General features: G+C 39.3%; 2 pseudogenes; both read right to left on the reverse strand.

Annotated features, from left to right (window-relative positions):
• Positions 1–8,380, reverse strand: part of LOC114114465 (asparagine synthetase domain-containing protein 1-like) — a 34,629-nt pseudogene extending 26,249 nt beyond the window's left edge.
• Positions 8,381–8,454: 74 nt separating this feature from the next.
• LOC114114572 (ASNSD1 upstream open reading frame protein-like) lies at positions 8,455–8,690 on the reverse strand (annotated as a pseudogene).
• Positions 8,691–14,551: the final 5,861 nt, after the last annotated feature.

Below are 14,551 nucleotides of genomic sequence, written 5' to 3' on the forward strand. Positions count from 1 at the left end.
TTCATGATCTGTATATTGTCACCCTGCTTATTTGACTTACATGGAGAGTACATCATGAGAAACTCTGTACTGGAAGAAACACAAGCTGGAATCAAGATTGCCAGGAGAAATATCAATAACCTCAGATATGCAGATGACACCACCCTTATGGCAGACAGTGAAGAGGAACTAAAAAGCCTCTTGATGAAAGTGAAAGAGGAGACTGAAAAAGTTGGCTTAAAGCCCAACATTCAGAAAACAAAGATCATGGCATCCAGTCCCATCACTCTATGGGAAATAGATGTGGAAACAGTGTCAGACTTTATTTTTTGGGGCTCCAAAATCACTGCAGATAGTGACTGCAGCCATGAAATTAAAAGACGCTTACTCCTTGGAAGAAAAGTTATGACCAACCTAGATAGCATATTCAAAAGCAGAGACATTACTTTGCCAACAAAGGTCTGTCTAGTCAAGGCTATGGTTTTTCCAGTGGTCATGTATGGATGTGAGAGTTGGACTGTGAAGAAGGCTGAGTGCTGAAGAATTGATGCTTCTGAACTGTGGTATTGGAGAAGACTTTTGAGAGACCCTTGGACTGCAAGGAGATCCAACCAGTCCATTCTGAAGGAGATCAGCCCTGGGATTTCTTTGCAAGGAATGATGCTAAAGCTGAAACTCCAGTATTTGGGCCACCTCATGGGAAGAGTTGACTCATTGGAAAAAACTCTGATGCTGGGAGGGATTGGGGGCAGAAGGAGAAGTGGACGACAGAAGATGAGATGGCTGGATGGCATCACTGACTCAATGGACATGAGTCTGAGTGAACTCCGGGAGTTGGTGAGGAACAGGGAGGCCTGACGTGCTGCGATTTGTGGGGTCTCAAAGAGTCAGGCACGACTGAGCAACTGAACTGAACTGAACTGAGCCACAGTCAGCTCCCGGTTTTGTTTTTGCTGACTGTATAGAGCTTCTCCGTCTTGGCTGCAAAGAATATAATCAATCTGATTTCGGTGTTGACCATCTGGTGATGTCCATGTGTAGAGTCTTCTCTTCTGTTGTTGGAAGAGGGTGTTTGCTAGGACCAGTGCGTTGTCTTAGTAGAACTCTATTAGCCTTTGCCTTGTTTCATTCTGTATTCCAAGGCCAAATTTGCCTGTTACTCCAGGTGTTTCTTGACTTCCTACTTTTGCATTCCAGTCCCCTATAATGAAAAGGACATCTATTTTGGGTGTTAGTTCCAGAAGGTCTTGTAGGCCTTCATAGAACTGTTCATCTTCAGTTTCTCCAGTGTTACTGGTCAGGGCATAGACTTGGATTACTGTGATATTGAATGATTTGCCTTGGAATCGAACAGAGATCATTCTGTAGTTTTTGAGATTGCATCCAATTACTGCATTTCGGACTCTCTTGTTGACTATGATGGTTATTCCATTTCTTCTAAGGGATTCCTGCCCACAGTACTAGATATAATGGTTATCTAAGTTAAATTCACCCATTCCAGTCCATTGTAGTTCGCTGATTCCTAGAATGTTGATGTTCACTCTTGTCATCTCCTGTTTGACCACTTCCAGTTTGCCTTGATTCATGAACCTTGTATTCCAGGTTCCTATGCAATATTGCTCTTTACAGCATTGGACATTGCTTCTATCACCTGTCCCACCCACAACTGGGTGTTATTTTGCTTTGGCTCCATCCCTTCATTCTTTCTGGAGTTATTTCTCCACTGATCTCCAGTAGTATATTGGGCACCAGGTTTCCCTCATAGCTCAGTCTGTAAAGAATCTGCCTGCAATGCAAGAGGCCTGGGTTTGATTCCTGGGTCGGGAAGATCCCCTGAAGGAGGAATTGGCAATCCACTCCAGTATTCTTGTCTGGAAAATCTCATGGACAGAGGAGCCTGGTGGGCTACAGTCCAAGGGGCCGCAAGTGTCGGACAGGACTTAGTGACTAAATCAACCAACCAACCTGGGGAATTCATCTTTCAGTGTCCTATCATTTTGTCTTTTTCATACTGTTCATGGGGTTCTCAAGGCAAGAATACTGAAGTCGTTTGCCATTCCTTTCTCCAGTGGACCACATTCTGTCCGACTTCTCCACCTTGACCCATACATCTTGGGTGGCCCCACATGGCATAGCTTAGTTTCATTGAGTTAGACAAGGCTGTGGTCCATGTGATCCTATTGGCTAGTTGTCTGTGATCATGTTTTCAGTCTGTCTGCCCTCTGATACCCTCTCTCAGTGCCTACCATCTTGCTTGGTTTTCTCTTACCTTGGATGTGGGATATCTCTTCACAGTTGCTCCAGCAAAGTGCAGTTGCTGCTGTTATGTCGGACGTGGGGTAGCTCCTCCTGGCCACTGCTCGTGAACTTGGGTGTGGGGTAGCTTCTCCTGGCCACCACCCCTTACCTCAGACATGAGGTAGCTCTTCTCGGCTGTGCTTGTGTGCCATCACAGCTGCCCTTGCTTGTTAGACTTCAGTTTTATTGTCTGTAATATAAATTTATATGATATATGAAGAGTCAGGAAAATATGGCTCATAATCAAAAGATTAAACATTAGAAGCAGAACTACAGATGACTCATTCATTGAACTTAGGACTTTAGCTATTATAAAAGTGCTAAAGATTTATAGAAAAATAAATATAATGGGTTAAGAGTTCATTAGAGAAATAGAAATTCAAAAGTATTAATTCTAGCACTATAATCTCAATGGACCTCATAGAATATTGACATTAAAGAAAGAATCTGTGAACTTGAAGGCAGATCATGAGAAACTAAGACTAAAGCATAAAAGGAAAATATGAAAAATAGACAAGCACAGCACTAGTGATCAATGGGATAATATCAAGCCATCTAAAGTAATTAGAACCCCAGAAAGAGAAGAACAGACTCAACGGGGAGGAAAAACAATATTTGAAGATATAAAGACAAAAATTTTTAGATTTTGATGAAAAATTTCAAGTCATAAATCCAAAAATCTGAACTTTATGTGGGAAATAGAAAGAAAAACAAAATCCTGGCACTTTGGAGTCAAATTACAGAAAACTAAGAAAAAGAAATAGAGAGACAGGAGAGAATAATTTAAAATCAACTAGAGGAGAGGGAAAGCTACATTACACACAGGGGGAAAATATAGGAAAAATGGCTACTTTCTTTTAAGAGCTCACTTGAACCAGAAAACACTGGAATAAGTTTTAGATGGCGAAGAAACATAAAAGATAGGCCCAGAAAAACAACCCATCACAAATGAAGATTGAAGAAAGACATTTTAAGATAGAAAACCAGAGAGAATTTGCATAGGACTTGAGATATAAGAAATGTTAAAGAAATTCTTCAAGATTAAAGAGAATGATACCAGATAGAAGTTTGGGTCAACAGGAAAGAATAAAAGTTTATGGAAATTTTAAACATTTGGGAAACATGGAAGACTACTATTTTGATCATTGCTTAGTTTCTCAAAAAAATGAAATTGACTAAGGCAAAACAATAATGACCTATTGTGAGTTTCTGACCCACAAAGAAGTAAAAAATGACAGTATCACAAAGTAAGGGTAGGGACTAAATGAAGTACACTTTCATAAGTTTCTTATATCTTCTTTGAAGTGGTCTACTATGAATTCAAGGTAGAGAATAATACATTAAGGATAAATATTTTAGTTTCTAGAGCAGCCACTAGAAAAAAAACACCAAAAGAGGAGAGAAAATGGAATACTTTTGAAGAGATCAACACACAAGAATGAGAAAAAGAGTAACAATGAAAATATGGGGCAAACAGAAAGCAGAAGCAAGAGAGTAAAGGTAGACGTAAATCCCGCTCTCAATGCAGGGGCCTGGACGCAGTCTCTGGACAGGGAGCTCGATCCCACATGCCACAATTAAGAGTTCGCATGCCACAACTAAAGACCCTGGCATGCCACAATTATAGATCCCAGTGCAGCCAAATAAAAAAATATTTTTTAGAAAACCTATATCTATCTAAATCCAACCATAATGATAGTTATTTTAAATGTAATTTATCTTTGACAAAAAAGCAAAGATAATCTAATAGAAAAAACATAGTCTTTTGAAAACTTTCATTTATTTTCACTTTTTAAATTGAAGTATACTTGATTTACAATATTGTATTAGTTTCAAGTGTACAGCTTAGTGAATCAGTCTTTTTTATAGATTATATTCCATTTAAGGTTATTACAAAATAATAGCTGCAATTCCCTGTGCTGTACAATATATCTTTGTTGCTTATTTATTTGCTTCATAATATTTTGTATCTTTTAATCCCATATGTAAGAGATACCCCTATTTCCTCCTTTTCTCTCTCCCCATGTATCCACTACTTTATATTTTATATCTGTGAGTCTGTCTAAAAGCATAGACTTTTCAATAAATGATGCTTGACATGCACATGCAAAAAAGAAGAAAAAAGAGCATAGTCACAGACCTCATACCTTTCACATGAATCAATTCAAAATAGATCATAGATAATAGCTGTGAAAAGAAGAGAAGCGAAAAGCAAAGGAGAAAAGGAAAGATACTCCCATTTGAATGCAAAGTTCCAAAGAATAGCAAGGAGAGATAAGAAAGCCTTCCTCAGCAATCAGTGCAAAGAAATAGAGGCAAACAAAAGAATGGGAAAGACTAGAGATCTCTTCAAGAAAATTCGAGATACCAAGGGAATATTTCATGCAAAGATGGGCTCGATAAAGGACAGAAATGGTATGGACCTAACAGAAGCAGAAGATTTTAAGAAGATGTGGGAAGAATACACAGAAGTACTGTACAAAAAAGATCTTCATGACCAAGATAATCACGATGGTGTGATCACTACCCTAGAGCCAGACATTCTGGAATGTGAAGTCACGTGGGCCTTAGGAAGCATCACTATGAACAAAGCTAGTGGAGGTGATGGAATTCCAGAGCTATTTCAAATCCTGAAAGATGATGCTGTGAAAGTGCTGCACTCAATATGCCAGCCAATTTGGAAAACTCAGCAGTTGCCACAGGACTGGAAAAGGTCAGTTTTCCTTCCAATCCCAAAGAAAGGCAATGCCAAAGAATGCTCAAACTACCACACAATTGCACTCATCTCACACGCTAGTAAAGTAATGCTCAAAATTCTTTCAGCCAGGCTTCAGCAACACCTGAACCACGAAATGCCAGAAGTTCAAGCTGGTTTTAGCAAAGGCAGAGGAACCAGAGATCAAATTGCCAACATCCGCTGGATCATCGAAAAAGGAAGAGATTTTCAGTAAAACATCTATTTCTGCTTTTTGACTATGCCAAAGTCTGTGACTGTGTGGATCACAATAAAATGCGGAAAATTCTGAAAGAGATGGGAATACCAGACCACCTGACCTGCCTCTTGAGAAACCTATATGCAGGTCAGGAAGCTACGGTTAGAACTGGACATGGAACAACAGATTGGTTCCAAATAGGAAAAGGAGTTTCCTCAAGGCTGTATATTGTCACCCTGCTTATTTAACTTCTATGCAGAGGACATCATGAGAAACGCTGGGCTGGAAGAAACACAAGTTGGAGTCAAGATTGCCGGGAGAAATATCAATAACCTCAGATATGCAGATGACACCACCCTTATGGCAGAAAGTGAAGAGGAACTAAAAAGTCTCTTGATGAAAGTGAAAGTGGAGAGTGAAAAAGTTGGCTTAAATCTCAACATTCAGAGAACGAAGATCATGGCATCTGGTCCCATCACTTCATGGCAAATAGATGGGGAAAGAGTGGAAACTGTCAGACTTTATTTTTTGGGGCTCCAAAATCATTGCAGATGGTGATTGCAGCCATGAAATTAAAAGACACTTACTCCTTGGAAGGAAAGTTATGACTGACCTAGATAGCGCATTAAAAAGAAGAGACATTACTTTGCCAACAAAGGTCCGTCTAGTCAAGACTATGGTTTTCCAGTGGTCATGTATGGATGTGAGAGTTGGACTGTGAAGAAAGCTAAGCGCCGAAGAATTGATGCTTTTGAACTGTGGTGTTTGCGAAGACTCTTGCGAGTCCCTTGGACTGCAAGGAGATCCAATCCGTCCATCCTAAATGAGACCAGTCCTGGGTGTTCATTGGAAGAACTGATGCTAAACCTGAAACTCCAATACTTTGGCCACCTCATGAGAAGAGTTGACTCATTGGAAAAGACCCTGATGCTGGGAGGGATTGGGGGTAAGAGGAGAAGTGGACCACAGAGGATGAGATGGCTGAATGGCATTACCGACTCATTGAACATGAGTTTGTGGGAACTCTGGGAGTTGGTGATAGACAAGGAGGCCTGAGATGCTGCGATTCATGGGGTCACAAAGAGTCTGACAGGACTGAGCGACTGAACTGAACTGAAAGATGTACAACTGTAAAACTCTTATTAGAAGATAATATTGGAGGAAATCTAGGTGACCTTGTATGTGGTGATGGCATTTTAGATACAAAACTAAAAGCATGATTTATGAAAGAAACAATTGATAAGTTGAACTCTTTTGAAATTGAAAACTTTTGCTGTGCAAAAGACATTTTAAAAAATGTGCAATAAAACAGAACACAGAAAATATGAAGTAGAAAATCAAAATTAGATTTTTGTAAAATTTGTCAAGTTAAATGTCTAAACAGGTAGATCAAACAAAAAGAAATAATATTAAATTGCCAATGTCAGAGTTCACAGAGGAATTATTACTATAGTTCCTAATCATATCAAAAGGATGATAAACTATTTTGTTTCTGCAAATAAATTCAACTACTTAAGTCTAGTGGGAAAATTCCTTGAAAAACACAATGTATCAAAATGAGTATAAGAAGAAATAAAAAACAAAATCAGAATAGGCTTTTACATTTGATTTAAAAAGACATTATAATGTTAGTAGAATAATGTGCAAAAATTTTGAATCACTGTGTCCTACACCTGAAACTAATATAATGTTGTAAATCAGGTGTACTTCAAGAAGATCAGTTTGTTCATCTAAAGAAATATGATGGTCAACAAGGGCTGTGATGACCATGGAATCAACCCCTCCAGAAAAGAGAATTGGAACATTTGCTTTCCTATTACTAGTTTTCAAAACTTCGCTTGGTGTCAGGTTTTCATCCCTAGGTAAACACAAGACATATCTCTTGACTGTGATACTCAGAACACCAATGAATTGCTGAACTACTTCTTTCATGTGTTCATCAGTAAGAAAGACCTGACGGGTCTCTTGTCAGTGGACTCCTGGAAATGCTGCTTCAATGGGTCTCAAAAGCAGCTTGTGGCAATGCCATATTTAAAGGGACAACAGATTCTTTAAGATATAGTTTGGCTTCATTTGCTGCCACCAAGACAAATGTTGGCAAGCGTGCTGAAATCTCAGTCAGGATATTAACACATTCTCTAATATCATCTCCCCCTCCCAGAATTGTATTCCCAAGGATATAACTTTACAGAGTGAAGTAAGCCAGAAAGAAAAACACCAATACAGTATACTAACACATATATATGGAATTTAGGAAGATGGCAATGACGACCCTGTATGCAAGACAGGGAAAGAGACACAGATGTGTATAACGGACTTTTGGACTCAGAGGGAGAGGGAGAGGGTGGGATGATTTGGGAGAATGACATTCTAACATGTATACTATCATGTGAATTGAATCGCCAGTCTATGTCTGACGCAGGATGCAGCATGCTTGGGGCTGGTGCATGGGGATGACCCAGAAAGATGTTATGGGGAGGGAGGTGGGAGGGGGGTTCATGTTTGGGAATGCATGTAAGAATTAAAGATTTTAAAATTTTAAAAATAAAAAAATAAAAAAAAATAAAAAATAAAAAAAAAATTAAAAAAAAAAATAAAACGACAGATTTGGAAATGGAAACAGACTTGAGATCAATTCTGAAAATTCCAGATGCTGGAACTTCCTGCCACTGATCCGGCCACTCCAGATGCTTGGGTGCCAACTAAAGAGAGGCAGAAACTCTTGCCCAAGTTCCTAAAATGCCAAAGCAAGCTACGACGACCAAGAAAGTCCCTACCAAACCATAAAGAATGGCTAGATGCTTGATAATAAATAAAAGGACAAGGACCTTGGACTTTTGAGAAGAGCAACAAAATATCAGATTCATTCTTACAAGATGAAAGATAATGAAACATGATTTGCATATCATTCTCTTCGGCTTGGACCTTGATCCCACTAAAGACTTCTCTATTCCACAGGAGTACATTGCCTCTTTCATCTTCCTAGGCTGGGCAGTCAACACATCTCTTAAGTGAAGGACACGGCCAGAGAATAAACACTGGTAGTTAACATTGGGCCTTGACAACTGTTACTCCTATTGGGCCCCGTTTAAGATTACACGGTAAATACTCTTTCAAATCTTTGCAAAATGCTCAACAGAAAAGCTTATTGCCCAACAGATGCCACACATTGATATGTAAAATCAAGTTGGCTATTTCTTGATTTTGGTCTTCTCTGAGTTTTCTATTTCTTGATATTCTTTCCTTAGCTCATTGAATGTATTTTTGCTTTCAGAAAGCATTTCTGTTCGGTCTGCAGGAAAGAATATGTTGCTGTTTTGTTGCTGCCTATATACTTTCCTGTTCTTCTTCAGGTTAGAAAGTTCATCCACAACGACTTTTTGTTCTTTAATCTTTGTTGAGCTCTTCCTTGTGCAGGGTCGAGCTTTCAGCAAGGACCAGCCCATCGAGGTCCTCAGGTCGCTCACCCCGGCTGGGCATCTCTGGGGAGAACCAAATATTCTCCCAGCAATCTTGATTCAAGCTTGTGCTACATCCAGCCTGGCATTTCACATGATGTACTCTGAAAATAAGTTAAATAAGCAAGGTGACAATATACAGCCTTGACATACTCCTTTCCCAATTCGGAACCAGTTTTCATGTCCGGTTCTAACTGTTGCTTCTTGACCAGAATACTAATTTCTCCGGCGGCAGGTAAGGTGGTCTGGTATTCCCATCTCTTTAAGAATTTTCCACAGTTTGTTGTGATCCACACAACAGTCAAAGGCTTTAGTGTGGTCAATGAAGCAGAAGTAGATGTTTTTCTGGAATTCTCTTGCTTTTCCTGTGATCCAACAGATGTTGGCAATTTGATCTCTGGTTCCTCTGCTTTTTCTAAATCCAGTTTGAACACCTGAAAGTTCTCTAATTAATGTATATTTTCACTAAACATGGGAGAGTTCTGTTTGCTTCATAGTCTCAGAAGTTTCTCAGAGTTTTCTGTATTATACTTTCAACACAATTTAAAAATTATTCTTGGGCTTTTTATTTTATTTTGTAGTTTTTAATAGAAATTTATTTATTTTAATTGAAGTCTAATTACTTTACAATATTGTATTCGTTTTTTGCCATACATCAACATGAATCCACCATGGGTGTAGATGTGTTCCCCATCCTGAACCCCCCTCCCCCCTCCCTCCCCATGCTATCCCTCTGGGTCATCCCAGTGCACCAGCCCCAAGCATCCTGTAAAATGCATTGAACCTGGACTGGCAATTTGTTTCATATATGATATTATACATGTTTCAATGCCATTTCCCCAAATCATCCCACACTCTCCCTCTCCCACAGAGTCCAAAAGACTGTTCTATACATCTGTGTCTCTTTTGCTGTCTTGCATACAGGGTTATCATTACCATCTTTCTAAATTCTATATATATGCGTTAGTATACCGTATTGGTGTTTTTCTTTCTGACTTACTTCACTCTGTATAATAGGCCCCAGTTTCATCCACCTCATTAGAACTTATTCAAATGTATTCTTTTTAATGGCGGAGTAATACTCCATTGTGTATATGTACCACAGCTTTCTTATCCATTCATCTACCGATGGACTTCTAGGTTGCTTCCATGTTCTGGCTATTACAAACAGTGCTGCAATGAACATTGGGGTACACGTGTCTCTTTCAATTCTGGTTTTCCTCCGTGTGTATGCCCAGCAGTGGGATTGCTGGGTCATAAGACAGTTCTATTTCCAGTTTTTAAAGGAATTTGCACACTGTTCTCCATAGTGGCTGTACTAGTTTGCATTCCTACCACCAGTGTAAGAGGGTTCCCTTTTCTCCACACCCTCTCCAGCATTTATTGCTTGTAGACTTTTGGATCGCAGCCATTCTGACTGGCATGAAATGGTACCTCATTGTGGTCTTAATTTGCATTTCTCTGATAATGAGTGATGTTGAGCATCTTTTCAAGTGTTTGTTAGCCATCCGTATGTCTTCCTTGGAGAAATGTCTGTTTAGTTCTTTGGCCCATTTTTTGATTGGGTGGTTTATTTTTCTGGAATTGAGCTGCAGGAGTTGCTTGTATAGTTTTGAGATTAGTTGTTTGTCAGTTGCTTCATTTGCTATTGTTTTCTCCCATTCTGAAGGCTGTCTTTTCACCTTGCTTAGAGTTTCCTTTGTTGTGCAGAAGCTTTTAATTTTAATTAGATTCCATTTGTTTATTTTTACTTTTATTTCCAATATTCTAGGAGGTGGGACATAGAGGATCCTGCTGTGATTTATGTCAGAGAGTGTTTTGCCTATGTTCTCCTCTAGGAGTTTTATAGTTTCTGGTCTTATGTTTAGATCTTTAATCCATTTTGAGTTTATTTTTGTGTATGGTGTTAGAAAGTGTTCTAGTTTCATTCTTTTACAAGTGGTTGACCAGTTTTCCCAGCACCACTTGTTAAAGAGATTGCCTTTTCTCCATCGTATATTCTTGCCTCCTTTGTTAAAGTTAAGGTGTCCATAGGTGTGTGGATTTATCTCTGGGCTCTCTATTTTGTTCCATTGATCTATATTTCTGTCTTTGTGCTAGTACCATACTGTCCTGATGACTGTGGCTTTGCAGTAGAGCCTGAAGTCAGTTCAGTTCAGTCGCTCAGTCGTGTCCGACTCTTTGCGACCCCATGAATCGCAGCACGCCAGGCCTCCCTGTCTATCACCATCACCCGGAGTTCACTCAGACTCATGTCCATTGAGTCCGTGATGCCATCCAGCTATCTCATCCTCTGTCGTCCCTTTCTCCTACTGCCGCCAATCACTCCCAGCATCAGAGTCTTTTCCAATGAGTCAACTCTTCGAATGAGGTGGCCGAAGTACTGGTGTTTCAGCTTCAGCATCATTCCCTCCAAAGAAATCCCAGGGCTGATCTCCTTCAGAATGGACTGGTTGGATCTCCTTGCAGTCCAAGGGACTCTCAAGAGTCTTCTCCAACACCACAGTTCAAAAGCATCAATTCTTCGGCACTCAGGCTTCTTCACAGTCCAAGTCTCACATCCATACATGACCACAGGAAAAACCATAGCCTTGACTAGATGGACCTTAGTCGGCAAAGCAATGTCTCTGCTTTTCAATATGCTATCTAGGTTGGTCATAACTTTTCTTCCAAGGAGTAAGCGTCTTTTAATTTCATGGCTGCAGTCACCATCTATGGTGATTTTGGAGCCCAAAAAATAAAGTCTGACACTGTTTCCACTGTTTCCCCATATATTTCCCATGAAGCGATGGGACCGGATGCCATGATCTTCGTTTTCTGAATGTTGAGCTTTAAGCCAACTTTTTCACTCTCCTCTTTCACTTTCATCAAGAGGCTTTTTAGCTCCTCTTCACTTTCTGCCATAAGGGTGGTGTCATCTGCATATCTGAGGTTACTGATATTTCTCCCGGCAGTCTTGATTCCAGCTTGTGTTTCTTCCAGTCCAGTGCTTCTCATGATGTACTCTGCATAGAAGTTAAATAAGCAGGTGACAATATACAGCCTTGACGTACACCTTTTCCTATTTGGAACCAGTCTGTTGTTCCATGTCCAATTCTAACTGTTGCTTCCTGACCTGCATAAGGATTTCTCAAGAGGCAGGTCAGGTGGTCTGTATTCCCATCTCTTGAAGAATTTTCCACAGTTTATTGTGATCCACACAATCAAAGGCTTTGGCATAGTCAACAAAGCAGAAATAGATGTTTTTCTGGAACTCTCTTGCTTTTTCCATGATCCAGCGGATGTTGGCAATTTGATCTCTGGTTCCTCTGCCTTTGCTAAAACCAGCTTGAACATCAGGGAGTTCATGGTTCACATATTGCTGAAGCCTGGCTTGGAGAATTTTGAGCATTACTTTACTAGCATGTGAGATGAGTGCAATTGTGCAGTAGTTTGAGCATTCTTTGGCATTGCCTTTCTTTGGGATTGGAATGAAAAGTGAACTTTTCTAGTCCTGTGGCCACTGCTGAGTTTTCCAAATTTGTTGGCATATTGAGTGCAGCACTTTCACACCATCATCTTTTAGGATTTGAAACAGCTCGACTGGAATTCCATCACCTCCACTAGCTTTGTTTGTAGTGATGCTTTCTAAGGCCCACTTGACTTCACATTCCCGGATGTCTGGCTCTAGATGAGTGATCACATCATCATGATTATCTGGGTCGTGAAGATCTGTTTTGTACAGTTCTTCCATGTATTCTTGCCACCTCTTCTTAATATCTTCTGCTTCTGTTAGGTCCATACCATTTCTGTCCTTTATCGAGCCCATCTTTGCATGAAATGTTCCCTTGGTATCTCTAATTTTCTTGAAGAGATCTCTAGTCTTTCCCATTCTGTTGTTTTCCTCTATTTCTTTGCATTGATCACTCAGGAAGGCTTTCTTATCTCTTCTTGCTATTCTTTGGAACCCTGCATTCAGATGCTTATATCTTTCCTTTTCTCCTTTGCTTTTTGCCTCTCTCCTTTCTCAGCTATTTGTAAGGCCTCCCCAGACAGCCATTTTGCTTTTTTGCATTTCTTTTCCATGGGGATGGTCTTGATCCCTGTCTCCTGTACAATGTCATGAACCTCATTCCATAGTTCATCAGGCACTCTATCTATCAGATCTAGGGCCTTAAATCTATTTCTCACTTCCACTGTATAATCATAAGGGATTTGATTTAGGTCATACCTGAATGGTGTAGCGGTTTTCCCTACTTTCTTCAATTTGAGTCTGAATTTGGTAATAAGGAGTTCATGATCTGAGCCACAGTCAGCGCCTGGTCTTGTTTTTGTTGACTGTATAGAGCTTCTCCACCTTTGGCTGCAGAGAATATGATCAATCTGATTCTGGTGTTGACCATCTGGTGATGTCCATGTGTAGAGTCTTCTCTTGTGTTGTTGGAAGAGGGTGTTTGCTATGACCAGTGTGTTTTCTTGGCAAAACTCTTATTAGTCTTTGCCCTGCTTCATTCCGCATTCCAAGGCCAAATTTGCCTGTTACTCCAGGTGTTTCTTGACTTCCTACTTTTGTATTCCAGTCTCCTATAATGAAAAGGACATCTTTTTGTGGTGTTAGTTCTAAAAGGTCTTGTAGGTCTTCATAAAACCGTTCAACTTCAGCTTCTTCAGCATTACTGTTGGGGCATAGACTTGGATAACTGTGATATTGAATGATTTGCCTTGGAGACGAGCAGAGTCTCCAACTCTGAAGTCAGGCAGGCTGATTCCTCCAGTTCCATTCTTCTTTCTCAAGATTGCTTTGCCTATTCGAGGTTTTTTGTATTTCCATACAAATGGTGAAATTATTTGTTCTAGCTCTGTGAAAAATACCATTGGTAGCTTTATAGGGATTACATTGAATCTTTAGATTGCTTTGGGTAGTATACTCATTTTCACTATATTGATTCTTCCGATCCATGAACACGATATATTTCTCCATCTATTAGTGTCCTCTTTGATTTCTTTCATCAGTGTTTTATAGTTTTCTATATATAGGTATTTAGTTTCTTTAGGTAGATATATTCCTAAGTATTTTATTCTTTTTGTTGCAATGGTGAATGGAATTGTTTCCTTAATATCTCTATTTTCTCATTAGTGTATAGGAATGTAAGGGATTTCTGTGTGGTGGTTTTATATCCTGCAACTTTACTATATTCATTGATTAGCTCTAGTAGTTTTCTGGTGGAGTCTTTAGGGTTTTCTATGTACAGGATCATGTCATCTGCAAACAGTGAGAGTTTTACTTCTTCTTGTCCAATTTGGATTCCTTTTATTTCTTTTTCTGCTCTGACTGCTGTGGCCAAAAGTTCCAAAACTATGTTGAATAGTAGTGGTGAGAGTGGGCACCCTTGTCTTGTTCCTGACTAGGGGATTTTATTTTGTATTGCTGTTGTTTAAAAAATCACAAGTTATGTGTACTTGGCTATTGTTTGTAAGACAGTTTTTATGACTTAAAAAAATTGGCATCCATCGGTTTACTAAATTCTATTGTTTGCATAGTTTATTAGTTTATTCTCTTGATTTCTCCCAGATATATAATCAAAGCGCCTACAAATAACGACAATTTCACATCCATCTTTATGTTTTTATACATGTGGCTTCTTTGTCTTTTATGGTTTCAGTATATATTTCCTCTAGAAAAAAGTTTAAAATAGTGTTAATAGTGAACATTTTAATCCCCCAAACATCCACTAAAGCTCCAAAATCTTTATTGAAATCTTTTATTAATAGAATACACTCCCTGAAAAACCTTTTAGTACCAGCTCTTCTTAGCAGTTCCAGAGAATAAAGGTGGGAATGAAGCATTCAAGTACCCAAAGATGTTCTTGAAGGCCAGAGCATTAAAAAAAAAAAAAAAGAAAG

The sequence above is a fragment of the Ovis aries genome, chromosome 4, assembly GCF_016772045.2.
Source record: "Ovis aries strain OAR_USU_Benz2616 breed Rambouillet chromosome 4, ARS-UI_Ramb_v3.0, whole genome shotgun sequence".
Classification (NCBI taxonomy): Eukaryota; Metazoa; Chordata; class Mammalia; order Artiodactyla; family Bovidae; genus Ovis; species Ovis aries.